This window comes from Ictidomys tridecemlineatus, chromosome 13, assembly GCF_052094955.1.
Source record: "Ictidomys tridecemlineatus isolate mIctTri1 chromosome 13, mIctTri1.hap1, whole genome shotgun sequence".
Classification (NCBI taxonomy): Eukaryota; Metazoa; Chordata; class Mammalia; order Rodentia; family Sciuridae; genus Ictidomys; species Ictidomys tridecemlineatus.
The window spans coordinates 92,978,937-93,006,758 of record NC_135489.1 but is presented as its reverse complement, the minus strand read 5'-3'; the positions used below and the strand labels follow the sequence as shown (position 1 = coordinate 93,006,758).

At 44.4% G+C, this 27,822-nt stretch overlaps 1 long non-coding RNA gene across 2 annotated transcripts; it reads left to right on the top strand.

Moving 5' to 3' along the window:
* LOC144370004 (uncharacterized) lies at nucleotides 1–27,822 on the top strand. Of its 2 annotated transcripts, XR_013429907.1 has the most exons (3): nucleotides 1–621; nucleotides 19,657–22,942; nucleotides 25,441–27,822. It is a non-coding gene; the product is annotated as an uncharacterized LOC144370004 (long non-coding RNA). The 2 variants fall into 2 exon arrangements; XR_013429906.1 differs by lacking the exon at nucleotides 25,441–27,822 and having other exon boundaries at nucleotides 19,657–24,946.

The window sequence follows — 27,822 nt, the reverse complement described above, 5'->3', positions numbered from 1 at the left end:
AGGCCATTCCCAGAAGACAGGAAGGCGTTGTCCTCGTGAAACGTCCAGCTGAAATAATGGCACCCTGCTTTGGGGACACCTTTTCACTCTGCTGACCGCGGCTCTAAGGAAACACTGCTCCTCCTTAAAGGAGGAGAATCAACGGACACAGACCTGGAGGAGCTTTCAGATCTGCCTGCATTTGTGCCCCAGGACTGGAGCAGCCGCCCTGCAGCCTGAGTTTCTGAGTCTAAAGGGGCTGAAGCTGTTCTGTCTGCAGCAGGGGCAGGGGATTCCTATCCGTCCCCAACCAGCTCTGAGTCTGGGGAACAGCGCACTTTGTGCTGCCAGCCAAGGAGCTTTGGGTGCCTTAGAGAGCCACTTGGACCCCAGGTCTCCGTGTGGTGGGGAGGACTGTGGGGTCGGCTCCTCCTGGGAGGACTGGCTGTGGCTTTCACACACACTACAGAGGCACAGTCTAGAAGCTGGCATTGAGTAGGCAGTAGAAGACGGGAGGACAGGCTGTGCACGTGGGGTCGGCCACACCTTCTGCTGTTGCACATCGAGGCAGAGACACAAGCGGGCACAAGGAGCACACTTAGCCTGATGCCCTTCTTTTCAGGGTCCAGGCGGCTGGCCAAGGTAAGGTGGTGGTTTCGTAAGGACTCAGGGCACGGAGAAACCTAGTCGTTACACAAAAACATGCAACTTTATTCTCAGTCCAATAATGAATGTGAGCACAAAATTCTCATAATACAAAATATCAAAGAAGGGGAAAGTTTTGTTCTCTGTATGATACAAAATGTTTTCGGCCAAGTCAGATAGCTCCAGGGGCTGTACCCAGGATGTGGGATCACATCCGACGTTCCTGGTGGTGACAGAGGGGACATGAAGGTCACCTGTAGGGAATTTCCTAAGAATATTAAATAAGAGTCTCTGCAGACGGCTTATCATAGGCATCTTCTGTCCCAAAGGTTAAAAGAAACTTCCCCTGAGTATAAGGGGAGGGGGAGAGAGAGAAAAGAGGAAAGATGAATAAACAAAGCAGCCCTGAGGTGACAGAATACTTGGTCGCACTTGATACTTAGGGACCCTGTGACTGGGGAATAAGATGGTCTGGAGATAAAGCACCAGAACTTTAGAAACCTGCTTGTCTCTCCTACAGCAAGACACTAGGTCTCTGTAGGCCTCAAATCTCATGTGTTTATGTCGAGCATCATTATATTTCTTTTCTGGGTAGTTTGTGAAGATTATTTGATTTTTTTTTCTGGTTGTTTTGTTTTGTTTCATGGTTCTGGGGATTGATCACAGCACCTAGGCAAGGACTGTACCGCTGAGCTACATCTCCAGCCCCATGAAGATTATCTGAGAAGAATTTATGCCAAGTGCTCACTGGCTATAATAAAGGTTCAATATATTAATGATATTGTCATTAATTAAAATAAACCCAAATCCTGCCACGCGGTGGCACACACCTGTGATCCCAGCCGCTTGGGAGGTTGAGGCAGGGGGATAGAGAGTTCAAAGCCAGCCTCAGCAGAAGCGAGGTGCTAAGCAACTCAGTGAGACTCTATCTCTAAATAAAACACAAAATAGGGCTGGAAAACTGGCTCAGTGGTCGAGTGCCCCTGAGTTCAACCCCCAGCACCCCCCCAAAAAGAACCCAAATAAAAAAAAAACCCTGAAATCCTAATAAAGACTTTTTTCAAAGGCTTATACTCATTTCTTATTACCAAATATCTTTCCATCCCACAAATCAAATGCATTCTTCTTTGATTCTAAAGGATATTCAAAATATTATTTTTCCCTGGAAAGGCTATGGTTAAACATTAGAGTCTGGCCTCCTGATGCTCTATAATTTCTTTCAGCTCTGTAGAATGAGGTTACGCTAACACAATTTCCACGTGAATAATGGATAAAGAGCACTATCTGTAGTTTCAAAGGGTTTGGGGCCAAAACATCTATTTTCTTGAATGTCCAATGTAGATTTATAAAATGTCAATATTCAACAATAACACCTAAGCATAATTTCTACAAAATATAATTCATAACCATGTTGTTTTGTTTCATGATTCGCTCTTATTTTTTTTTATTTTATTTTTTTTATGATTCGCTCTTATTAATTTCTTGTTTCTGTCGCAGATCTAATGAATTGCAATTCTTCAAGGTGCCACAGAGTTTTCCTTTCACTAGGAAAGGAAGAGCTACAGAATGTTCTCCAAAGAATAGCAAATAGGTTTTAAAACTCTACATGCTTATGCAAATTTCACCCTTAAACAAAAATTAAGACCATAAGGAATCAGTTTAGGGAGCTCTAAAGTTTTCTTATAACTATTGCTATCCTTCAATCAACTGTCTGATTGTTCATTATACAAGTTCTTTTTATTCAAGTACAAATCAGTTCATTTTGATGTATTTTATTTCCTCTTAAAATTTTTTACCCTTTTGGAGCTGGGGTTGTAGCTCAGTGGTAAAGCACTTGCCTTGCATGTGTGAGGAAGTGGGTTTGATCCTCAGTACCACATAAAAAATAAATAAATAAATAAATAAATAAAGGTTAAAAAAATCTTTTTTACCCTTTTGGTGTTATGGTGTGGATCAATGGAAGAGCCTCTTTCCTACCATATGCAAGGGCCTGAGCTCTATCCCCAGAGCTGCAAAAAAATAAAATAAAACTTAAATTAAAAAATTACTCATTTTACCTACCTTTCAACATGTAAAGTTTATGCCAAAGGCAGTTTTATTCACATGAACAGAAGTATAAAACCTCACATACACGTGAAAGAACATTTTAAAAATCTGACCATCAATATTTAACCATATAAATATTAAACTAGAAATTGAAAGCTTTTTGTTATTGTTGTTCTCAGAATCTATACTCATCTCATACCAAACTCTTGGAATTTTTAGGGAAAAAAAAAAGTTACTTGAGGTTTGTTTTCTTTGTTTTGTTTTATGTTCAGTATTAGGGGTCAAATCCAGGGACCACACAAGCTAAGCAAACCTTCTACCACTGAGCTATATTCCCAGCCTTGGAAATAATCAAATAAAATCAGGACAAGGTGGTGCTCACCTGTAATACCCGCAGCTCAGGAAACTGAGGCAGGAAGTTTGCAAGTTCAAAGCCAGTCTCAGCAACTTAGTGAGGCCCTAAGCAACCTAGCAAGACCCTGTGTCTAAATAGAATATTTTTAAAAGGGTTGGACGTGTGGCTCAGTGATTAAGCACCCCTGGGTTCAATAATAATAATAATAATAATAATAATAATGGAAGAAAAGAGATGATCTTTTCAAATGCCAAATAAAGAACATTGAGTATCCACTTGTTATGGCAGCCTCATTATAAAAGAGAATTGAACAAAGAAAAGGTCTCTTAGAACAAAATCCACAAAGACTTTATAGGACAAGAATTTCATTGTAAAGAATTGGGGTGATACAAATTCATTCTACATTTTATATAAAAAGCAAAGGTAAAATTTTAAAAGTATGGCAACTATCTGCCAATCTGCACCATGTAAAATGAAATAATATCGGTAACAGGTTACGGTTGGCTCTGGCACTGATAAGGAACAGGGCCTGGATTTTACTTGCTCACCTAAAACAAAACTGTGTCAAAATAGACGAAGCCACAGTTTCCCAGACATCAGACTCCAGGAAACAGAGGAGAGTGATCCTTGAAAGACTGGACTCAGTGAGGCGTGCCCTGCGGCTGCCCCAGAGGAGCTCCTGCGTGCGGCACAGGAGGAAGGACCCAGGCAGAGCCCAGAGCTATGGAGTTGAAGACAGGGAATGAGGGGTTGATGACGGCCAAAGGAAAGACCCCTCAAAGGAGCCGGGCAGGTGCACACCTGTAATTCTAGTGGCTTTGGAGTCTGAGGCAGGAGGATCACAAGTTCAAAGCCAGCCTCAGCAATTTAGTGAGACTCTGTCTTTAAATTCGGTATTTGTAAAAGGGCTGGGGATTAACTCAGTGGTTAAGCGTCCCTGGGTTCCATCCCTGGTACCAAAAATAAATAAATAAATAAATAGTTTATTTCGTGTGTATGTTTAGAACCCTCTGATTTGGGTGGACGATAGGAGAGTGAGGGACAAAAGAACTGATGTTTTCTGGTAAATTCTTAGGCAAGGTGGGGTTCCTGAAGGGAAAATTGGGAGAGTGTGGACTCCCTCCAATGCTCAGCCCTCAGCAGTCTCGGTCTTTCAGGCCCGACGTGTTGAGTCTCCAGCAAGCAGCCAGTTCCCTCCCCTGCTTTTATTTATTTATTTATTTATTTATTTATCTATCTATTTATTTATTTATTTATTTAGGGTACTTGGGATTGAACCCAGGGGCGCTTTACCACTGAGCCACATCCCCTAGCCTTTGTATTTTTTATTTTGAGAGAGGGTCTCACTGAGTTGCTTAAGACCTCTCTAAATTGCTGAGGCTGACTTTCAACTGGCCATCCTCCTGCCTCAGCCTCCCGAGCCCCTAGGATTACTGGCCTGTGCCAGGGCACCCAGCCAGCCAGTTGCCTTTGAGCACTCCTGCCCTTTGCTGGTATCAGTGAAGTTTCTGCTCCAGGTGAGCTGGGATTCCCTGTCTGCCGCCCCCCCCCTTCTCTCTCTCTCTCTCTCTCTCTCTCCATTTTCTAAGTCCTGGTTTCCCTGTTATGAAGCAGGTTAACTGATTACCAATCCAAGAGGGGACCAGCACCTCTGGAGAGCAGCTGAGATCTCCACCGTGCCCACCCCCTGGAACACAGCCTGGCCTTTCCCACCCACCCATTCTAGGCTACAGTGTTAGGTTGCCTGAGTCTGGTAGGATGGACCGTGCCGCCTTGCAGTAAGCAGCATGAAGTGGAGTTTGTACTTGCAGATAAGCAGCAAAAGCCAGAAGAGGCCCAGGAGTCAGTGACGAGGCCCTCCGGGGCTCAAGAAGCTGCCTGGAGCAGAGGCTCACTGCTCAGACTCTCTAGGCCAAGCTTCAAGGGGCAGCCTCCTTCAGAAGGAGACAGTGGCCAGCCCTGGCCGTGGCCTGTTTTCCCCAGGCCAGCATCCCCCAGGAGGACAGAAACAAGGTCCTGCCTCCGGTCACCACATTCCTAGCATGCTTCCCACTTGTTGGGAAAACTGCTATCAGACACTGTCCAGCACCCGTGACCCGGGTTCTCGGAGGGCCCTGAGAACTGCTGACCTTCAGGGAGTTTTGTTGTTTTGAGAAGGGGTGGGACCACCTGCCGCTTCTTCCTGTCAGCCTGGACACCCAGAAGTCCTCCCCCTCCACAATCTGCTGTCTTCTTTAATCTTGTTGAGGCCTTCGGGAATTTGTTGCCCAGAACAAATGTCAAGGCCAAGGACAAGCAGGAGAGGGGAGGCTATTGTCTCCTCCTGGGAGAAACTCCTTCCCCCTGCTGGTCCTTTGTCCCCTGCTCAGCACCCTCCCCTGATGAGGAGGCAAGATGACAGGCAGCCACGGTTCCCTGGGGACTCCTGCTCTCAGGCCCAGTTGGCAGTGGACCCTGCAGACCAGGTTCTCACCTGGAAGCCCCATCCCTTTCCAACCTCTTCCCTCCAGGTGGTCCTTGGTCCCTTCTGCTCCTGACCAAATGCAGTGGCTTCAGGTGTCAGTCCCTGGGCTGTGCTGCCACCGAGCACCTTACGTCCTGTCCCGGGGCCAGCGCTTTTGCAACAGCCATCAACGGCCACTCTGTCCCAGGAGCACTGCCCTGAGCAAGGCCTGCTGGGCTGCGTGTCCTGCCCCAGGGTCAAGGCAGAGCTCTGCTCGCATTCTGGAGGGGCTGCAGGGAAAGCCAGGGGAGGGCACCCTGCACCCTCGGTCGACCCTGCTCCCCCAACGCCCCACGGTGCATGTGGCAGGGCTCCTCCTGGCATGGCGGCGGGTGGGGCTGCAGGGATGACTGTGGAATCTACGCACAGCTCTCAGGTTCTGCTCAATCTGGAGCAGGAGACGCGTGGCCTGCGGAAAGACAGGACTTCAGGCATGCAAAGTTAGCACCCAAACCTAAACGACCTTCTCTAGTCCATCCTAAAGACTGCGTGACCTTGGGAAGGTGTGGGGGGCCTTCCCGCAGCACAAAGGCTTCTCTGTGCCTTCCTGGCTCACCCTCCCACGGCTTATTCTCTGATCCTGGTAATGGAGACTTTGAAGAGAGAGGAACAGTGACCCACCGACTAAGGCCAGCCCAGGCAGCAGTGACATAGGGTCGGGACTGGACACCCAGCCTCTCCCTGACCGTGAGGAATCAGCCGTGGGAAAGCCGGAGCACAGCACTGGAACTTTCTCCCTGGGTGGGGACAGCGGCCCTCCTAAGGGAGGTGGGACCCCCTCGAGGCAGCAACTGCCCCCGGACCAGAGCCCCCTGGAGGAGGGGACCCTCTGCCTCCAAACTCCCAGCAAGGTCAGCAGAGGGTGGCATGAGGGCAGAGCGCTGGCCCACGAGGAGGTCCAGGTGTGCTGTTGAGAAGGCCAGGTGCAAAAAGTGTATAGGGAGAGGGTCCAGAACAGGGTTAGGGAGAAAGCCCCCCAGCCCTTATGGGCAGTGGAGCTTGAGGAAGGTTCTGGAAGGAGCTGCCCCTCCTCTCCAACACCCCTCCCTTTGCTATCGCTCCTTCCCATTTTGTCTCCCTTTCTGTCTACACTGCTCCCCATCTGCGTTGTCAAGACCAGCGTACCCAGCGGGTGACCCCACCAGGCAGGTCACATGCATGAGGCTGGCTTTGGCCACACATCACGTGCAGATGCCCCACCCATCTGCACCCACCGCCCCCCGCGTGCCAGCTGCTCCTTCCTGCTTCCCCTGCTCCCAGGCAGATGCACCCCCACACCTCAGCCCTCCTGCAGCAGAGGCCAGCTCACGGGGCTCCTTTCCTCTCAGGCCTCAGGACTCCCTTCCTGTGCAGAGTGTAGGGCTCCTGGAGAAAGGCTTGTTATAAGGAATCAGACAGAGCTGGTGGGTCGAGTTCTGTCTCATTAGGGCCTGTGGGCTGGGCACGGGGCTAAGTGAAGACCCAGCCCAGGGGCGTCTGGGTTGAAACTGCACGTGCAAAGGCCCTGAGACTAGCTGATACTCCAGGTGTGTGGAAAACAGCAAGGACGTCTGGAGGTGGAGGCAGAGTAGGGGGAACAGCATTTTTGACCCCCGCAGCTCGCGGTGAGGACTTGGGATGGCATTGTGAGTGAGATGGGTGGAAGAGTCACAGGACGTGACGTTAACAGGAGTTTCTTTGGTGGGCTGAGAACAGACGGAGGAGGTGCAGCAAGTGGTACACAGAGAAAATTCCCTCATCCTTGGAATCTTCTGGGGTTCAGTTTGTGCGGGAAAAGCGGGGCTGTTTTTCACTCCTTCCCTTTGACTTAGCAATTGTGTTACAAAATCAGCTCCACGGCGTCCTCTTCCCGTGGCAACTCATGAACTTAATGTCATGGCTTTGTGAGTTTTCCACCCACACTGATTTGTTTCAGATCACTGCCGTCGCTGTTCTTATTCCTGCTCACGGGATCTCACGTTTGGCCACACAGAGCCTCCCTGCATTGGCCTCTGGGTCCTTTTTATACTTTTGGTACCAGGGATCGAACCCAGAGGTCTTTACCCACTGAGCCCCACGCCCAGCCCTTTTTATGTTTTATTTAGAAGCAGGGTCTCACCGAGTTGCTGAGGTCCTCACTATGTTGCTGAGGCTGGCTTTGATTTGCTTTGCGATCCTCCTGCCTCAGCCTCCCCAGCCACTGGGATCGTACGTGTGCAGCACGCTGGGTCTTTTGGACCCATGCCAGGCCCTCAGTGGGCTTCTGTCCTAACAAGACGTCCCGGCTCTTTCATGCATTCCCAGCCACAGACGGCAGAAAGCCATCCTTCTGTGGACCCCGACTTTCTTTTAGGTGGGAATGATGTCTAGGGCCCAAGTGCAACTGCGGAGGGCTCAGCTGCCTGTGGGTTTTTGTGTGCTGGGATATTCAGAGGAGAGAACTAGAACATTCATATGTTTAACTAAAAATTTAGTGTTGAACTCAGTGTCCATTCACAAGGGGTGGTAAGACTGGGCTGTTTACAGGCATCTGTGGGTCCCTTACTCAGCTTCTCCCAGTAGGAACTTGCTTCAGGAGCACATCAAGTTGCTGGGCCCTCGCGATTCCCTTCTTTAGCTACCACACTTTCCTCCTGCCCCCAAGCCCTCCTTCACCCCTGACAACCAACCACTCCTCTATTCTCCATGGCTCTGGTTTTATCAGCTGGTGTTATATAAGTGGAATCACACCACGTAACCTTTGGCCTCTTCCTCTCAGTGCAATTCTCTGGAGACTTACCCACTGGTAACATAACATGTTGCTCTGCATATGGATAATTTGTTCTTTTTTTATCCCATCCTCTGCATAGACCCCAAGTGGCACAGTCACATCAATGTTTATAGCAGCTCAATTCACAATAGCTAAGCTGTAGAACCAACCAGGTGACCTTCAACAGGTGAATGGATAGAGAGACTGTGCTATATAAATACACAATGGAATATTACTCAGCCATAAAGAAGAATGCTATTATGGCATTTACTGTCAAATGGATGGAACTGGAGACTATCGTGCTAAGTGAAATAAGTCAATCCCCCAAAAAACAAAGAACAAATGTTCTTTCTGAATGTGGATGCTGACACACATAAGTGGGGAAGGGAAGAACAGCAGGTCATTGGGTTAGAAAAAGGGGAAGGAAGGGAAGGAAGGAGGGATAGGAATAGGAAAGACAGTGGAATGGATTGGAGTGAACTTTCCTATACTCATATGTGACTACCCGACGAGCGTAACTCTCCTCATGCACAACCACAGGAATGGGAGACTGGACTCCAGGTATGGATGCTGTGTCAAAATGCAGTCTACGGTCATGGTACCTAAAAAGGACAAATAAAAATTATTTAAAAATCTTCGTTCTTCTTATCGCTGATGGCCAGCGCGTGGTTCAGAAGTACCCTGTCTCTTTGATCACATCTGGCTGCCTCACCGCTGGCTGTCGGGGGCACACCTGCTCTAGACACTGCTGAACAGGTTTCTGCATGTACACAAGTCCCCTTGTCTCTGGGACAATTACCAAGTGCAACTGCTGAGCTGTCTGGTAGCTGTATGTTTCCAGGTTAAAGAAACTCGGAGCAGCTGGGCCATTTGTCGAGCCCTTTGGAGGTACTTGAGGGGTCCCTTCCGTCTCTCCAGCATTTGGAGTCGTCACTATTTTATTGAACCCTCTGACGTGGGTGCTATTATAGCTCATCAGCTGTCATGTTCCGCTCCCTAATGGCCGGTGCATTTGGATATCTTCACTCCTGCTGGTTTGACATCTCTGGATGCTTTTTGGTGAGATTCATTATGACATCACTTGCATCTATCTCCTAAGTGGCTTCTTTTATTGTTGAGTTTTGAGAGTTCCCTGCTTGATCTGGATTCCAGACCTTCATCCGACGTATGCCTTTATCAACATTTTCTCTCAGACTGGAGTTTATTTTTTTTATGCTCTTAAATGAGTCCTTCATAAAAACACATTTATTTTTTTCAATTTTGATAATGTCCAGCTTGTGCAGATTTTTTTGCTTTTAGGATGTTGCTTTGGATGTAAAGTCGAAATAATTCTTTGCCTAGCCCTGGAGAGTTTCTAATGTGTACAGGAAGACGAAAAGGTTTATAGATCGACATTTAAATCCATGCTCCCTTTTGAGTGAATCTTGCATAGGGTGTTAGGTTTCTGAAGAGGATCATTTTTTACCCATTGATAAACAAATGCCCTAGTAACATTGGTTGGAAAACTGTCCTTCTTTAAGGGACTGCTTTTGGACTTGTGTCAGAAATCTATCATACTTGGGGATCTGAGTTCTCTCTTCTGTTTAGTTGATCGGATGTCCCCACTCACAAATGACACATTTTTTGATTTCCATAGCAATAGTAAGTCCTGTAATGGGGTAGATTGGCCCTCTAATTCTATCAGTGTCTTAAAAAATCATTTTAGCTCTCCAAGTTCTTTTGCATTTCCATGGAAATCTTAGAACCATCTTATATGTACCCACAGAAAAATACTGCTGGGATTTTTAATAAAACTGTGAAAACCCCATGAATTCAGAGAGAATTATCATCTTTCCTATTTGGGGTCTTTCAGTCTCTAAACATGATAAGTTTCTCCGTTTATTTAGTTTTTTTTCTTCTCATCAGCCTTTTTAGTTTTCAACATACATGTCTCATGACTATTTTGTTGAATTTAAGCCTAAGTATTTCATTTGGGTGCAATTATAAATGATGTTTATTGTATTTTAAATCTTTATGCAAATGTCCATAACACACATTTTTTTTTCCGTACGTCTATGTTGCATCCAGTAACCTGGCTGCACTCATTTACTAGTTCTAAGAGTTGTTGGACTTTGTTCCTTTTTATAGATTCCTTGGAATTTTCCACATAGCGAATCACGTTATCTGCAAAAATAAACACTTTTGTTTCTTCCTTTCAAATCTGTCTCCGTAGCCGTTTTCACACTTTACTGAACTTGCAAGAACTTCCTGCACAATACTGAATCAGCCTTGAGACCAGACCTTCCTGCCTCCCTCCCTTTCTTAGATGTAAACCATTCTTTTCTGACCATAAAATATAATGTTCACAGTACGAATTTTTATAACTCTCTCTCGGTCACGTTGAGGAAGTTCCTGTCTATTCTTATTTTTTCTCTAGGTTTTGATCGTGGCTGAGCATTGAATTTTGTCAGATGACTTTTCTGCATTGATGGATACGATCATGTGATCATGTGTTGTTGATACAGAGGATTGCATTGATTTTGCCACCATGAACAAGGCTTGTGTAATTCTCATGGGTCTTTATGTATGGCTGAACTCTATCTGATAATATTTTGTAAAAGTTTTGAGCCCAGGGGTGCTTAACCACTGAGCCACATCTCCAGCCCTTTTTGTTTTTTATTTAGAGACAGGGTCTCACTGAGCTGCTGAGGGCCTCACTAAGTTGCCGAGGCTGACTTTGAACTCATGATCCTCCTGCCTCAGCCTCCCGAGCTGCTGGGAAAATAGGTGTGTGCCACCGTGCCCAACATATTCTTCCCTTTCTTGCTTTGTCAATCTTGCTAAATGTTTGTAAATCTTATAGATCTTTAAAAAAAAAAAACAGCTCTTTGCTTCATTGATTTTCTCTATTTTTTTCTATTTTATTGATTTCCACTCATATTCATTATTCCTTCCCTTCTATTTTTTTTTTTTTGTGTGTGTGTGTGTGTTCTCTTTTTCCTATATTGTAGTTCTTGAAGTGGAAGCTTCATTGACCTGAGAATTTTTTCATTTTCTAACTCATACATTTAGTACTATAAATTTCCCTCTTGGGAAATTGGGCTTTAGGATGCCCCACAAGTGTTGACGTACACATTTTCACTTTCTTTCAGTTCATAGTTTTTTTGGTTGTTGTTGTTTTGATCCTGGTGATTGGACCTAAGGGTACTTTACCAAAGAGCCACATCCCCAGTCCTTTTTATTTATTTACTTACTTTTATTTCGAGACAGGGTCTCACTAAGTTACTAAGGCTGGCCTCAAACTTGCAATCCTCCTGCCTCAGCCTCCTGAGTCACTGAGAATTACAGGCATGCACCACTGTGTACCTGGCTAGTTAACAGTTGGTTTTTTTTTTTTTTTTTGAGACTTTCTTTTCACCTGTGGATTATTCAGAGTGTATTGTTTTGTCTGCAAACATTTGGAAGTCTGTTATTTTTCTGTTTTTGATCTGTAATTTGATTCCATTTTCATCGATGAACATTATTATTTGAATCCTTTTAAATTTTTTGGATATTTGTTTTATAGCCCAGGCTGTGGTCTATCTTAGATATGTATTGTGCGATTACTCAGAAAGAACATATATTCTGATGTTGCTGGGTGGAGTGTGTAATAAACTTTGACTCACAGTGTCTGGTGGTTGTTCTGTACCTTTGCTGATTTTCTGCGAGTTGTTCCATGCGTTATTGAGTGAAGAGACTCGAGGCCTCCGCTATAACTGTGAACTTGGCTATTCTTGCAGTTCTATCAGGGTTTGGCTCACATATTTAAAAAAAAAAAATTCATGGCCATCTTTGAGTGATTCTTTTACCCATTGATAACTTGGAGATCATTCTTCACTGAAGTGTGCAGAATTTTCAAATATTAATGTCACATCATTAATTTCATTCAGAAATGTTATTAAGTTTCCAGAAGGTGTCAAGCTCACTACAACACACACATTTTCCAAAGTTCTCATTTTTTTGCTTAAAAATTTGAATTTTATTACTGGCAAAAGTGATGGGCTTGCTTCCATTTTCAAAACAATTATCTTCTGGGCTGGGGAGATAGCTCAGTTGGTAGAGAGCTTGCCTCGCATGCACAAGGCCCTGGGTTCAAATCCCACTACCAAAAAAAAAAAACCTTCTAAAGTCTTAAGTCTGGCTGGATTCTCTCTCTTTATTTTTATTATTATTATTATTATTATTATTATTATTATTATTGGTACCCAGGATTGCACCCAGGGGCACTTTACCACTGAGCCACATCCCCAACCCTTTTTACATTTTATTTAGAGGCAGGGTCTTGCTAAGTAGCTCAGGGCCTTGCTAAATTGCTGGGTCTGGCATTGAACTTGTAATCCTCCTGCCTCAGCCTCCCAAGCTTCTGGGATTACAGGCATGCACCACCCTGCCTGGCTGGATTCGCTATTCTGATGTACTTTCCATTTGTCAGCTTTGCATGAGCACATAACGATCACACTGTTGAAATTACTGAAGCTATTCTAAGTTTCAACGTTTTATAAATGTGAGAACCAAATCACTGCCCAAACCTATAATCCCCAGCCACTCTGGAAGCTGAGACAGGAGGATCACAAGTTTGAGGCCAGTCTGGGCAATTTAGTGAGACCCTATCTCAAAATAAAAAATAAAAAGGGGTGTAGCTCAGTGGTAGAGCACGCTTGGGTTCAGTTCCTAGTACCTTAAAAGAAAAAGATTAGAAGCAATATTTCTGTTTCTACAAACAATATAAGTTGGGGGTTTGATAGGGGATTGTATTAAAACTGTAGATCAGTCTGGTAGAAATTGACATTTTTATAATATCAAGTAGCATTATCACGCCACTGAATTGTATTCTCTTTAATTTATCCGAGAAATGTTTGGTAGTGAATCATGCTATTTGTTATATTTATTCCTAAGTATGTTATTCTTTTGATGTTATTGTCAGTGAAACAGTTTTATCTCATTTCCCAAAAGTATATGTAGCTCTTTTTAAAAATTTTTTATAGTTATAAATGTACAGCATGCCTTTATTTTAATTATTTTTTTATGTGGTGCTCTCCGTCGAACCTAGTGCCTCACACATGCCAGGCAAGTGCTCCGCCACTAAGCTACAGTCTCAGCCCTGTATAGCTTTTTTATACAACAGGACTGATTGTATAAACAGGACTTTACAGTGACGACTTCTTGAGCTCATTTTGTTTCTTAGTGCTTCTCGCATCCACAATCAGGCCAGCTGCACTTAGAAGTCTTACCTCTCACTCTCTAAGCTAGGAACATTTTATTCCATCTTTTCTCTCATTGTACCTGCTGGGACCTGGGAGCTGCAGGACAATGAGATATTCTTTGCTCCATCCCTCTTAGGAAGTAAGTATGGCATTAGCTGTAGTGGGCTTCACGGGAGACTTTTAAAAATCATATTGAGGAAATTTATTTCTACTTCTGTCGGGGTTTTTAACCCCCCTGTTCCCTCCTGACCTGTGGGAGAGATTGGGGGAGCACACCCCGGCCAGGACAGGCCAAGAAAGGTAAAGGTCGACTGGCTGCTCGTACCCAGCCCTCCCTCCCAGGGGACAATCAGAGGCCAGGGAGAACCGTCAAAGCAGGATCTCATTTAATGAGAAAACACACACAGCTCATATAATGTACAGCAGCCAATCAGGGAAAGGTCAGCAGGTGGGGAGTTCACGTGTGCACCCATCCTACAGGCAGTAATGGGAGACTGGAGCGTCCGTGTGGGCAGAAGGGTTCTGAGCCTCTCCTAGAGGTGGTCCCATTCTTCATCACAACCCGCGGCAATGCCTTCTGGCTAATCGCCAGGTGCTTTCTTAGCCACCTGTGGCCCCAGGACTGGGAAGCGGGTAGCAGGCAGCAAGTTAAGTTTCCTCTTTTCTGATGCAACATGCCCCGCGTTACATCATGCCCTGCATACTTCTTTTTGTTGAACATGAATTCCTATTTTGTTATCATAAATGGGCATTGAATTGTATCAAAATGTATGTGTGTGTTTATTCTGTGGTTTCTTTATTCTGTAAACGTAATTGGTTGTTTTTACTGATTTTTATTTTTTTCTTTTTTTTTTCCTTTCCCCTTTTTAAAAAGAGAGTGAGAGAGGAGAGAGAGAGGGAGAATTCTTTTTTTAATGTTTATTGCTTAGTTCTCGGCGGACACAACATTCCCATTGGTATGTGGTGCTGAGGATCGAACCCGGGCCGCACGCATGCCAGGCGAGCTCGCCACCGCTTGAGCCACATCCCCAGCCCCTTTACTGATTTTTAAATGTATTAAACCAACATTGCTTTTCTGGAATAAATCCCACTAGGCCATGATAGATTGTACTTTTAAATTTCATTTCTGTGTTTTTATTAAAAGTTTTTGCATCTACATTCATGAAGAACATATTTTCATATATTATTCTTGCGATATTTTGCTACGAAGCTTACAACTGGTCCTATAAGTTAGAAAGCACTCACTCTTTTGTTTGAAAAGACACTTTATAAAATTGATGTTTCTTCCTTAAATGCTTGAAGAATTCACTGGTGAACGTCTGTCGTGAGCCTGCTGTTATTCAAACCTCTATTCACTTTTATGTCTCCCAAGTTCAGACACCTTCACTGACGTTTAAAATGCTATTTAAAAGTAAAAAAGCAAAATAGTCCTCTCATGACTTAGGAACAAAATATGAGAACAAGTGTTAGTATTAATCACTAGAATGTATTAAAAGGAATGATTCCACCCCAAATAGCAATGCAGATATGATATTTTAGAAATAAACAGAGATAAACACACAGATACCAGATAGAGGGACCAAAAGCTTAGAAAATGATCTAATAGAAACTTTAAAATCCTAGGAAAATATACAGGTAAGACTAAAAAGATTAAATTTTGAAAAGCTGCTAAAGGTTACCAAGTTGAATTTATTAATATAATTATAATCATATTATTAATAACTTATCAAAAGATACGCTAAAATTCATCTGGAGTCATAAATGGGAAGCATAAGCAATAAGTAATATTTTTAAAATTTTTTTATTTTTTTTTAGTTGTTGATAAACCTTTATTTTATTTATTTATATGTGGTGTTGAGACTTGAACCCAGTGCCTCACACATGCTAGGCAAGTGCGCTACCCCTGAGCCACAGCCCCAGTCCAATAAGTAATATTTGAAAAGTTCATTGTATGTAAGTTGCAGAAAGGTTCATTCTTTTAAAAGTCACAGAATGTATACGTAACAAATTCTATACACGTAGCAATAAAGATTATCTTAAATAATAAATAACTTTTAAATTTTGGAGCAGAGAAATAAACTAATAAATAAAAGAAATAGATATAGGAAAAAAGCATCATATTATAAATAAAAATTAAAAACATGATATTTAGCTGGGCGTGATAGTGCACACCGTAATCCCAGCAACTGGGGAGGCTGAGACAGGAGGATCGCAAGTTCAAAGCCATCCTCAGCAAAAGCCAGGTGCTAAGCAACTCAGGGAGACTCTGTCTCTAAATAAATACAAAATAAAGACAAAGATGTGGCTCAGTGCTGGGGTGCTCCTGTGTTCAAGTCCTGGTACCCCAAAACAACAACAAAAACCCCATGATATTTGGTAGTATAATTTTGTAGGAAATAGAGAAAAACTGGCTGAAAGGTGTTGTGGAAACTAAGTAATTATTTTGAGGCTATAAAGTTGTTTCCAGTCTTACCATGTAAATAAAATAAATTCCAAAATACTTAAACAACTGGTAGAGTTATAACGAAATTTCATATTTTCTGGAAAGGCTTTATAAGTAAACTTCAAAAATTAAGAAAAATTAAGTGGATTAAATGACAATTTTAAAAATCCCTCAGGCATAATAAAGCATATTTTAAAAGAAAAAAACAACCTAGGAAAATATCTTAAAATATATGAGAAATACAAATTATTTCATGAACTACGTATAAATAAACAAAGACAGAATTCACAGAAGTAAAAAATGAACATATGAAATCAGTCGCAATTTCAAATCAAAGTGTGATCATTTTATAACTCTTTATGTCAATTTGGTAAAGTAACATTTTAATCTTGAGCCTATTGATAAAATATGGTAATATGATCATCCATTTTTTTTTTTAGAGTTGGGGGTTCCTTTTTTGTGGACTAATATTTTCAAAGTGCCATACACCCACTGATTCCCAAAATTCATGTGTTGAAACTTAAGGGCAGTGTGACAGCATTAAAGGCATGGCCTCTAGGAAGTGAAGTCTAAGGGCACAGCCCATGTGGCTGGGCTCAGGGATTCACAAAGGTTGAGCAAGTGAGACCCTGCCTCCAAATAAAATATAAAACAGGGCTGGGATGTGGCTCAGTGGTTAAGCACCCCTGGATTCAACCCCCAGGACCAAGGAAATCCATTGCTTCCCAAAGTTCTCTCCCTCCCTAAATAGTTATCATTATTATTAAACAGTCTTAACGTTTTAAAACATATTAGAATTTATTTCACCAGCATATGAACTAACCTGGTGAACATTTCATATGCACTTAAAAGAACATGTCTTCTAGTGTTTTTGTGGCATAACATTTTATTAATATCAATGAACAGATTGACTTACAGTATTAGATCAACCTTCTTTTATTCTTATTTTTCTTGTTTCTTTAACTAGAAATTGTGTTGGCAAATTTCCCCACTCGGTTCTAATAAAATTCGCTTCATGTATTTTGAAGCTCTTGTTACGGGTGAATGCACACTTAGAATTGCTGAGTCAGTTTAATGAGTTGGCCTTCTCTCATTATGAAACATCTTTTTCTATTGCAATTTTGGAATTAATTTCAAGTTTCAATTGAATTAATATAAGAAAGCTCCAGCTTCCTTATGCTTATGATTGCGCAGTATCTGGTTTCCATCTCCTTATTGTCTAACATATGTGTGCATTCATATTCAGATTGTATGTTTTAGAGAATATATGTGTAGGTCTTGCTTTTTACTCTAGGAGTGTTCATCTTATTTACTTTTTTTGGGGGGGAGCAGGTACCAGGGATGGAACTCAGGAGCACTTGACCACTGAGCCACATCCCTAGCCCTATTTTTGTATTTTATTTAGAGACAGGGTCTCACTGAGTTGCTTAGGGCCTCCCTTTTGCTGAGGCTGACTTTGAACTTGTGACCCTCCTATCTCAGGCTCCCCAGCTCCTGGGAATACAGGCATGCACCACTGCACTGCCATTTATTTACATATGTGATTATTAACGGATCTCAGTTTAGAGCTATCATCTCACTATTCATTTTTCTGTCCCATCTCATCAAATCCCAGGAATTCACATGGGCTCCTATCTTTGCTTCTTTTCTGGAAGCTTTTCTTCATGAGTTTGGAAAATTATATCTTTATAGGATATTAATGGCTGATCTATGATATAGACTGGAAATACTTTTTCAATTTTCAACTTTTGACTTTGGTTGTTTGGCTATATGCAGAAGATTTTTATTTTATGGTAGCCAATTTTATCAACTATTGCATTTATTTTATTGGAGATTTTTGTCTTAGGCACATTATTCTTGAAAGTAGTTGGGAAAGAATTCTTCCAAGTTTTCTTCTGACAACCTCTTATATGATTCTAGATAACTATAGAAAGAGCCTTATTTTTTAAAAAATTGCCCCTTGTTCCATGTCTCGATGCACTTTATTTACTTAATCCATAATCAATAGGCTCCTTCTAGTATTTTTGCTTATTATTTATATTTATAAATATAACATTTCACAATGCACAAGTATACTTGGAGGCGCAATCTCTAAATTTGAAATTGTTGATTTAAAAAGGAAGAGTAAATGTACCTTCTTTTTAAGGAAATGTATAAAAGTGTCCTTTATCCCACAATTTCACCATCAAAAATTGTAATCATAGTCCTTGTAATAGTCAAGAAAGTGAAATTATAGCTTTGGTTTCATTTACCTTAGTGTAAGTGTGAAATTATTTTTCTTTGTGTTAGAGCCTTTTGTAAGTTGTTTTGTTGTTGTTGTTTGTTTGGGGTTTTGTTGTTTTTGTTTTTGTTTTTGTTTTTGTTTTGTACTGGGGATTGAACCCAGGGCTGCTTAACCACGGAGCCACATCCCCAGCCCTTTTTATTTTTTATTTTGAGACAAGTCCCCACTAAGGTGCTGAGGCTAGCCTCAAACTTGCAATCCTCTTTTCTCAGCCTCCCAAGTCTCTGGGATTACAGGCAAGCCAGCAAGCCCTGCTTTGTAATTTTTTTTTCCCTAGAAACTATAACCTCATATCTTTGCACAATTTTTATTGCATATTTGGTTTATATCTTGGTCATTTTCAGGATTCAGTGGAATATTTAAATTAGCCCTTTGTCTCTGGTCTGAATCGCAAAGTCTCCATTTGCTAATTGTAGCTCAGTGGTAGAGCACTTGTTTTGCCAATGTGAGGCACTGGGGTCAATCCTAGCACCACCTAAAAACAAATAAAGGCATTGAGTCAATTCACAACTAAAAAATAAAAAGAAAATACAGAAGATAAATGAAGGAGTAAAATGAGGTCGTGAGGTCGCCATCTGTCAAATCCAGATTGCAGGAAATCCTACAGGATTGAGTGACAAGATACCTTGAGCACGTTGATATCACAAGCAGAGAGCCCAAGGGCACAGTCCAGCAGGCCTGCGGCTCCACCCTAAGGAACAGTGACCTGAAGGGCTGGGGATGTGACTCCGTGCAGAGCACTGGCCTGGAGGACCAGGCCCTGAGTTCAACTCCAAGTCCCCCAAAGGCGTGGGGTGGGCAAGGCAGTGGGGGAAACCCCTGAGGCAGCTGTTTCCAGGTTTTAGAAAACAGCACCAGGGCTGAATTCCTAAGATGCTGCAAACAGCTGTGAGCCCAGGGTCACCAGGGCTCACTGCCTGGGGACACTTTCCAAACATAGAACAGAGGTCACAGGGGGTGAGGAGAAGGCATGTGTGGTCTCTTTTGAAGTGGAGGGATGGTATGAGGCAACCAGAGAGGAAGAAACACACAGGGCAGGAGCCTGGAAGCTGCGTGCTGGCCAGGGGCGGTCTCTGGTACAGGGCCAAGGCTCCTGCACAGGTGCAAGGCCCGACCCTGACAGCCCAAGGGGTGACTGAGTGGGGGAGGAAGGGGCGCAGCTGGAAGGAAAGTTCTAGAAGGGTCCACTCCCAGAGTTCCCAGCAGGAGCAGCCAGGACAGGGAGACCCTGCGTTGTGAAAAACGGGCCCCAGTTTCCCAGATGCCCATACCATGTCCCAAAACTACTGATGAAAAGTCTCTTTTTTTGTCCCAGTGATTTGAGACATGAACTTTATGATTGACTAGTTTTCCAAAACTTATCAATCAAGTGTTCTTGATTTTAGGTCTATTTCATTTGTTTATTTGTCCAGGGGTTTAACACTATTTTTTTTTTAATATTTATTTTTTAGTTCTCGGCGGACACAACATCTTTGTTGGTATGTGGTGCTGAGGATCGAACCCGGGCCGCACGCACACCAGGCGAGCGTGCTACCGCTTGAGCCACATCCCCAGCCCTAACACTATTAATTGTTTTCAGTAGACAACTTTTGCAGTGCCGTTTCATACTCTTTAAATCACTTTTCTGAAGAGGCCAGTGGAGAACCCCCATCAGTATTATAAGGAAATTTATTATCTTACTGGAGCCTTTCTTTTTTGGCGGATTAACTTGAAAACTCTGCAAACTGGTAAAAGGATTTGTTTGTATTGATTTAGTAACTAAAAAGATGACATTTTTCTTGTTTTGGCACACTTACGGGGTTCTTTGGGATTTTTCACTCTACACAACACATGTCCTAGGCATGGCCCAGGCGCTCCCTGCCAGCCCCAGGAAAACAGGTGGGGTTTAATCAGGAGAGAGATCATTTTTAATGTCGCCTGTCATCATGGGCTTCTTACAACTAAGCCGTCAATATCTTCATTTTCACCACCTTAATTACTACGGATTCAACATGAAAACCTGTTCCAAAAGGAGATGAGGGCCTCCAGGAGATGGAGCGCAACAACCCACTCTTCAATACGGAATGTGCGTTATGATCTTCTGCCAACACCTCGGCATGGAAAGGAGAATAAAACAGTGATTTTGCAGTTTTTGAAGAAGAAGGATGAACATTTTCTCTGGTGACCAAAGTCAATACCAACAGTGGTCAGTCAAGTTGACGGCGTGCACCTTGCTTATCATCCTATCGTACAAGGGATAAGAATGTCATTGTACCTCTGTGGTTTTCCTCCCCCAAAAAAAGCAGGCCCTGCAAGCCCCACTTGGCGCTCTGTCCTCCATGTGGACTCTGCTCCTCACTATTCCCCCTGGGTGTCCGTGAGACGGGTCTAGGCTGAAGCTTCCCAGACATAGATGAAGGACCCTGACGTGACCCCACCTGTCTAGACGTGCACCTGGAGAGGATTGGGAGGGGGCGTTCAAGGTCAGCTTTGAAATGTTGGTTCCTCTGTTCTGTGTGTGTTCGCTGAGTACAGCAGTGGTGTATCCTGCGTCTGCTAATGTATGAGTCCTCAGGGCCTGTTGAGCATCGCTTGTGCAAATACGATCACACACCGAGTAGGTGCCTCAGATCTTTATTGAATAGAGTCCTGCTCGCTTTGTAAATGCAGTATCATTATTATTATTATTATTATCATTATTATTATTATAAAAAGCACATGTGAACACGCATTAGACTTTGACCTTATCTCTGGCTACCAACTCAGGATGCTCAAGCAGGAACCGTAGAAATCATCCTTAACTCTTTGCCCCAGATCCCCCAAAGGACGGCTGGCTCTTTTCCCTTTTAACCCCTAGATAACCAACACATGTCCCTCCTTCTCCTGTCCGTGAGGCCATGAGCTTATTCCAGCGACTCCAGGACTCACTCAGAACCTTCTTCCCTGCCTCTGAGGGTCCTATGTCCTCTGGTCCACTGTCCATGCAACAGGGACTTACTCTCACTTTCACCTGCAGGTAACCGAGGGGCAGCCACCTGCAGGCTTGAAGATTTGGCAATCGGCCTCTATTTTGCATCTATTCCCTTAGCTATGAGTCACCTGAAATTCCAGGAAAAACAGGCCTGATCCATAAACATCTAGTGATGAGTTGAAACTACTCCCTGGCAACAGCTGCTTTCTTATCACGGGAGAAGCCCTGCCTGTCTTATCCTGGGACGACAACAATGAAGGACACTGGCAGGAATGCAAGCCCTCACCCCTTCCCCTGCCATTCTCCTTTCAGTCACTGTCAGCCCCTCCAAAGGGCACAGATCTCTCTTGGTCAACCCGGGATAGCCATGCTGGTTAAAGTTCCTTTCCTGCTTTACACCATTACTTTTCCCATTTTTTTGTTTGGTGCCAGTGGCCAGACCCCATTCGTTAGACCCCTCTGAGTGGGCTTCTGGTTGGGAACTCTGCTAACGTCTGCACAATAGCCACAGTGATTGTTCAGGGCTCAGTACCTGGAACTTCCAATCTGCCCAACTTAGTAGCAGGCCCGGCTGCCTTCACCCAAAAGAACAACCGTAAAAATCGACAGAACTGTGAAGCAGCCGTTTCCAGGCATTGCACAACAGGCTGACGTGGGCAGCAGTCCTTCAGGAGACTGACGCTCTCGAGGGAGGAGAGATCCAAGATTGCCAGCCCTCCATCCTCTATCTTTCTGTTCTGGGAACATCTTCCTGCAGGTTACGTTCAAACAGAACAATGGTCTTGAGCTAACTGGAACTTGGCCCAGGACATTCAAGGGATGGAATCTCTAGCACGTGGGGAAGAGATGTGTGTCAAAGGTTTGCTTGGGTTCTGTGCTGTTTTCATTCACAACACTTTGGATACCGAACGCGTGGGTTTCTTTTTTTCTTACACCCATCGACGATCCAACTCTCCAACACCAAGTGGGTGTCCTACAGTTTCACTCAATTCTGACACTAACTGGAGGTAGTTGGCATCAGACTCCACAGGCACAGGGCTCAGTCCCACAAGACTGCCTTCACTTCAGATGCCACCCAAAGCCTTGGTTCCCCAAGGAAGCAACATTTCCGTCTGGGGTGGCTACAAATCAGGGGAGTCTCAGAAAACACCTGGCCCCTCTCAAGTATGATAATTTGCTACAACAGCTCACAAAACTCAGGAGAGCACCTTATTCAGTGTTTACCAGTGTATTTGAAAGGAACAACTCAGGAACTAAAAAAGATGCATAAGGAAAGTGTAGAAGGTACACAGAGCTTCCCGAAGACTGTCACCCTCTCAGCAAGCCAGTGCATTTACTCCCCAACCCGAAAGCTCTGAGTCTCCAGCTGCCCACACCTTCATCCCTGGTAGCTGGTAGGTGGGGCTGGAGGTTCCCAGCCTCTGGACCCTTGGTCTTTCTCTTGGCTAATTCTGGAATTAGGGCCGCCACCTGAGCCAAACTCAAGTAGCTGAAACTCAAGTATGAGGAAAGACCCATAATGAATAACAAAAGGCACTCCCGTCCCCCAGGGAAGCCCAAAGGTTTTAGAAACTTCCAGGAACTAGGGACAAAGACCAAATATATAAATACCACGGAATTTAACATGGAATCTGGAGTGGGCAAAAGTCTAATCACACAGGGAAAATATTTCATGAGGCCCGGAGGTTGTCTGCTATGAAACGGAGAAAGAAATTGCTGCAGCAGATGCTCTCGCTGAGAGCCACGAGGACTGACAGACAGGAGAAGGCTCCGTGCTCACCCAAAGGGTAAGGACTCCATCCGAGAGAACAGACCATGCCCTAGGGTTAAGGAGAGGGTAAGAGTTAGCCCAAATACTTAAAGAATGTGGGAGCCTGGGAAGTCCTCAGGCAAAAAGTTTTTAAAAAAAAAAAAATAATAAGACTTGTACACACAGGATTTTCCCATTTTTCTTCCGTGTGCCCATCTGGAGAGAAGAGAAAATCATTTAGGGAGGAATTGATGGAAAGAGCAAAACTCCCCGAGTACAAGAGAAAAGAAAACAGTATGATTTGTCCCACAGCAGCTTGGAATCGAAGGTGACATTTTTTTCCCCCTCTGGTCTCAAATTGATGTGGACACTTGCTTATGCAGCTTACATTCCAGATGGGTATCAGACAGGCAGATAAGGAGCAGAGAAACTGCTGTTTTGATAGTGAGAGGCAAAAAGCTTATCCTCGGGCAATTTGGCCATTATTTTCCTGGTCTCCTAGTAATTTTTTCAATGAGTGGCCATGGAACAAGATTGAAGCCTGCCGGACTATCTGCTCTAACCACTGTGGCTTAAAAGCCTATGCAGGAGTATTTCCCCTCTGTAAGATGAAGCCAGAGTCTGTCCATACCCCAGACATCCCTCAGCAGTACGGACGTCCAAGAGAGATGGACGTAGGAAGGCGTCCCTCCCCTACACTCCATTCTGAACCCAGAACCAGGAGGTGTCCCTGCCTTGGTTCCCGAGAACGTGGTGTGGCATGCCTGTCCAAGCCAGCGACTCATGGCTCACTTGCTGAACCCTCTGTCACTCAGGCTTGTAATCTAATTTGAGAAACATCTTTAATAACTTGGGGAGGTGACCCTTAATCCTCCTGGTTGCATTTTAAGAGTAGTTTAGACTGGACAATGAAAGTGGGGGGGAGGCTTTTGTGTCACTATGTTAGAAACAGAGCAAATGACCACAGGACAAGTGCCCTAACAAAGAACTAGGATCATAGTAGACAGAGGTGATGGCTTACGTACCCTCCAGATTCTGAATATAGCTTCTCACATAAGCCTGTACAATGCCCATTCCTAAAGCGAGTCAGGTGGACACCATAAGGCAGCAGCCAAGTGGTGGAGATGGCCCCTCGCCTCTGAAGTGGCCCTGATCAAAATCATTAAAACGCTGCAAGAAGCAAGAGAGAGTAGAAGCCTACATGCCCCCAGAACAGATAAAACGTCGCTGCAGCTGTTGACTGCATAAAAATGAGCAAAAGCAACAAAATGACATATGACAGACAGAGCCTATGGGCACCACACACTGGGGAGCTTTGAGCAGAAGAAAATGCACAGAGAAGTCCAAACTTTATAAGTGAAAGTAGAGTAAAAGCAAATTGAGATTCAAGCAGAGAGCACGAGAGAGAAAGAGGGGTAGAGAGAGACAGAGAGAGAGAGCATGCTATCTCTGAGCAGAGAACAACAAAGGAGACAACGCTGTCCCCAGTTTTATTACTCTTGGATGTTTACCAGGAGATCTGGGGACCCCCTTCTGTACTCTTGGCCAGTAAGGTGTTTGGTCACCTCCTCCTTCTTCACGTCGGGCAGTGGAGATTTTGACCTCAGCTGGTCCTCTCTGGAACTGTCCTGGTGGCCATCCTGTTTAAGGGGCTCCCTCTACAAGTCAGGCCCACGATAATGTGGGTACTGGGGTCCATAGCTGGTGAGAAGTCACCTTAGTGCGCTGCACTATGACAGGGATCTTCCTTCCCAGACCCATGATGACAACTTCAGCCACAGTTCCTAGCTTCACCTCAACATCACCGGACCTGTCAAGAGTTAGTCTCATGACTCCTTTTCTTTTGATGTATTTTCCCGTTAGCTCCTTTGCTTCTGTTTATTTTCTACCAATTAACTATCACCCTTTGCTCTCTGTCTGCTTTGAAAGTAGTTTAAAGACAACCCTGATTTAAAGAACACCTGGGACCTTGTCATGCCTGTCACTGCTCGCTGCTAGCTACTACCCAGAACTGTACCAAATAAATCTTTCTTCATTACTATGTCTGCATTATTCTGCTGTACAGCACAATTTGTACTAAGACACACACACACACACACACACACACACACACACACACACACAATTGATTCTCTTTTCTGGAGAATCCTGACTGATAGAGGCCTAGTTGCCTGGTCACATACCAGAGTAGATGTTGCTGTGAAGACAGGTATTTTTGTTTTGGTTTTGTTTTGTTTTCAGTGCTGGGGACTGAACCCAGGTGCTAAAGACTCTATTTCCGATAGGAAAGAGTGTGACTTCATGATATGACACTAGAGACACATGATGTCACCGTGCAGTACTCTTAATTGCAAACTTATAAGAGGCAAAGTACACGGTGACTGTGTATTTAATACATCAGGTCACTTTTGTCCAACTAGCGAGTATAATGAAATCTGCTCATTGCTCCTAAGGGAGCAAAACAAAAATGGGGGGCAAAAAGGGTCAGCTTTGGGCCACATAATTAAGCTGAAATTTTTTCTATTTACCTCCCAGAAACCCTCCTATCCTGCAGCCACAGGGCTAAGATGGCTGAAAATCAAATGCAGAGTCTCATTCTGCAACTGGCTAATGACATCACAAGTTAAATCCCCAACTTCATGAGGTTTGTGCTATTAAAGCGAGGACACCGATGGAGAAGAAATGGGATCCTGACAATCGGAACAGGGACGGCACGAGGGAGGGAAGGTGGGCCATTGAACAAACGATGGCATTACTCACCCAAGACCAGGTGTTCAAGGTCACCATAACGGACAGACCTGGGACACTGCAGGTTGGTCAGCCCGGTTCCTTGAAGATGGGAGATCTAGAAGCAAAATTTTACTGGATTTCTATACATGAGCAAAAATCCAACTTGAATAGAGAGAAAAAAAAAAAAAAACAGTCCCAGTCCCATGATCAATTCCCAGGCTTGAGGCCATTTACAGATTTACAGCTCCTGGAATACAGAAGAGGCACCTCTTGAGGGAGGAGTTTGCTGCATTGCCCAAACTTGATGCTGTCAATCTCTGCCTTTTCCAAAGAACTCGTCGTCTTTCACAAGAGTGGTAATGACTTGTGACCCACTGACTCAGTTGCTTACTCAGCAAAAGGCAGAATCTCCACGTGGGCACCCTGACCTGTAAGCCGAGGTTTATTATAGTGGAAAAGGCCCACAGGAAGCCACTAGAACTGCCTCTGCCTGGGAAAATAGTCACCCAAAGCAATATAGCTGGAGAGATTGTACAGACCAGTGTCACCACCAGGGACATGAGAGATGAAAGGAGGATCCCCACCAGATTCCCACTGAACCCACCTATTTGACTTGCGCAGAAAACAGAAGGATATTTCCAAACGGCAACGGTCGTGAGTTTAACCCAGTCGTGATCCCACAGCTGCTGCCTACCAGATGTGGTTCCACGAATTGGGCAAATTAACCTATCGCCTGGTACTTTCCATGCAGCAACTGGCGTGGCAAACGCTTTTCTCTCCCTATCTGTCTCTAAAGACGGTCGGAAGCAGTCTGTATTTAGCTGAAGGGGCCAACCACACACCTTCACCATCCTGCTTCAGGAATATCAACTCTCTAGCTGCGGGTCACAATTTAGTTTGCAGGGATCTTGATTGCGTTCCTTCCCATATGCCATCCAAGGGACCCACTACATTGATGACCCTATGCTCTTGGGTGATGAGAAGTAGCAACTACACTGGACTCATTGGAAGGACAATTTCATGTCAGAGAATGGGAAATAAATCTAACAGAAATTCAGGGGGCCTTGGGCTGGGGTGTAGCTCAGGAGTAAAGCACATGCCGAGGGTGCACAAGGCCTTGGGTTCTATCCCCAGCACCCAAAAGAAGTTCAGGGACCTTCTACCCAGTTCATTTTCTAAGGGCCTAATGATTGAGATGTTCCTTCCTGAGGCTGGGGATGTGGCTCAAGCGGTAGCGCGCTCGCCTGGCATGCGTGCGGCCCGGGGTTCAATCCTCAGCACCACATACCAACAAAGATGTTGCATCCACCAAAAAAAAAAAAAAAACCTAAAAAATAAATAAACTTAAAAAAATGAGAGAGAGAGAGACGTTCCTTCTAAGGAGAAGCTTAAGTTGCTGTGTCTGGCCTCTCCTGCATCCAGAAAACCAGCCCAACACCTCTGGGCCTCTGGGTTCTGGAGATAACAGGTGCCTCATCTGCATGTGCTACTCCAACACGTTTACCAAGTGTCACGCAGAGTTGTTAATTTACAGAGGCTCACAAAACAAGAAACAGGTCTGTAACTGCCCCAGGCTGCTACGCAAGCTGCTGTCACTTGGGTCACATGGTCTAGCAGACTCGAGGGTGCTGAAGTGTTGGTGCAGGTACGGCTGAGTTCCGAGCTTTCCATAGGCTCCTGTGAGTGAACTGCCACGCGGGCCCTTAGGAGCCTTTGAGAAGCATCGTACCAGCAAAGGCTTCAGATAACTGTTCTCCCTCTGAGAAATAGCTCTGGGTTTGCTCCTGGGCCTCAGTAGAATCTGAATGCTTCATCATGAGCCACCTTGTCACCTTGCCACCTGAGCTGCCCCTCATGAACTGGGCGCTCTCTGACTCACCGAGTCATAAAATCGGGCTTCCACAGCAGGGCTTCGTTATCAAATGGAAGTGAAATACATGAGATCAGTCCTCGCAGGCCGCGGAGGCAGGGTAAGTGACAGGAGGAAGTGACCTAAGGCCCACGGTTCCCATTCCTGCTGGGTGAGACTTTCTCTCAGCTGCAGCTATGGTCTCGTGGGCAGTTCTCCATCATCAGTTAAATGAGAACGAGAAAACCTGGGCCTGATCTTCGAGGGTTCTGCTTAGCGTGCAAGTGCCGCCTGTAAGTGAGCCGCAGCCACCCAGCCCTCTCCGGGATGTCTTTGAA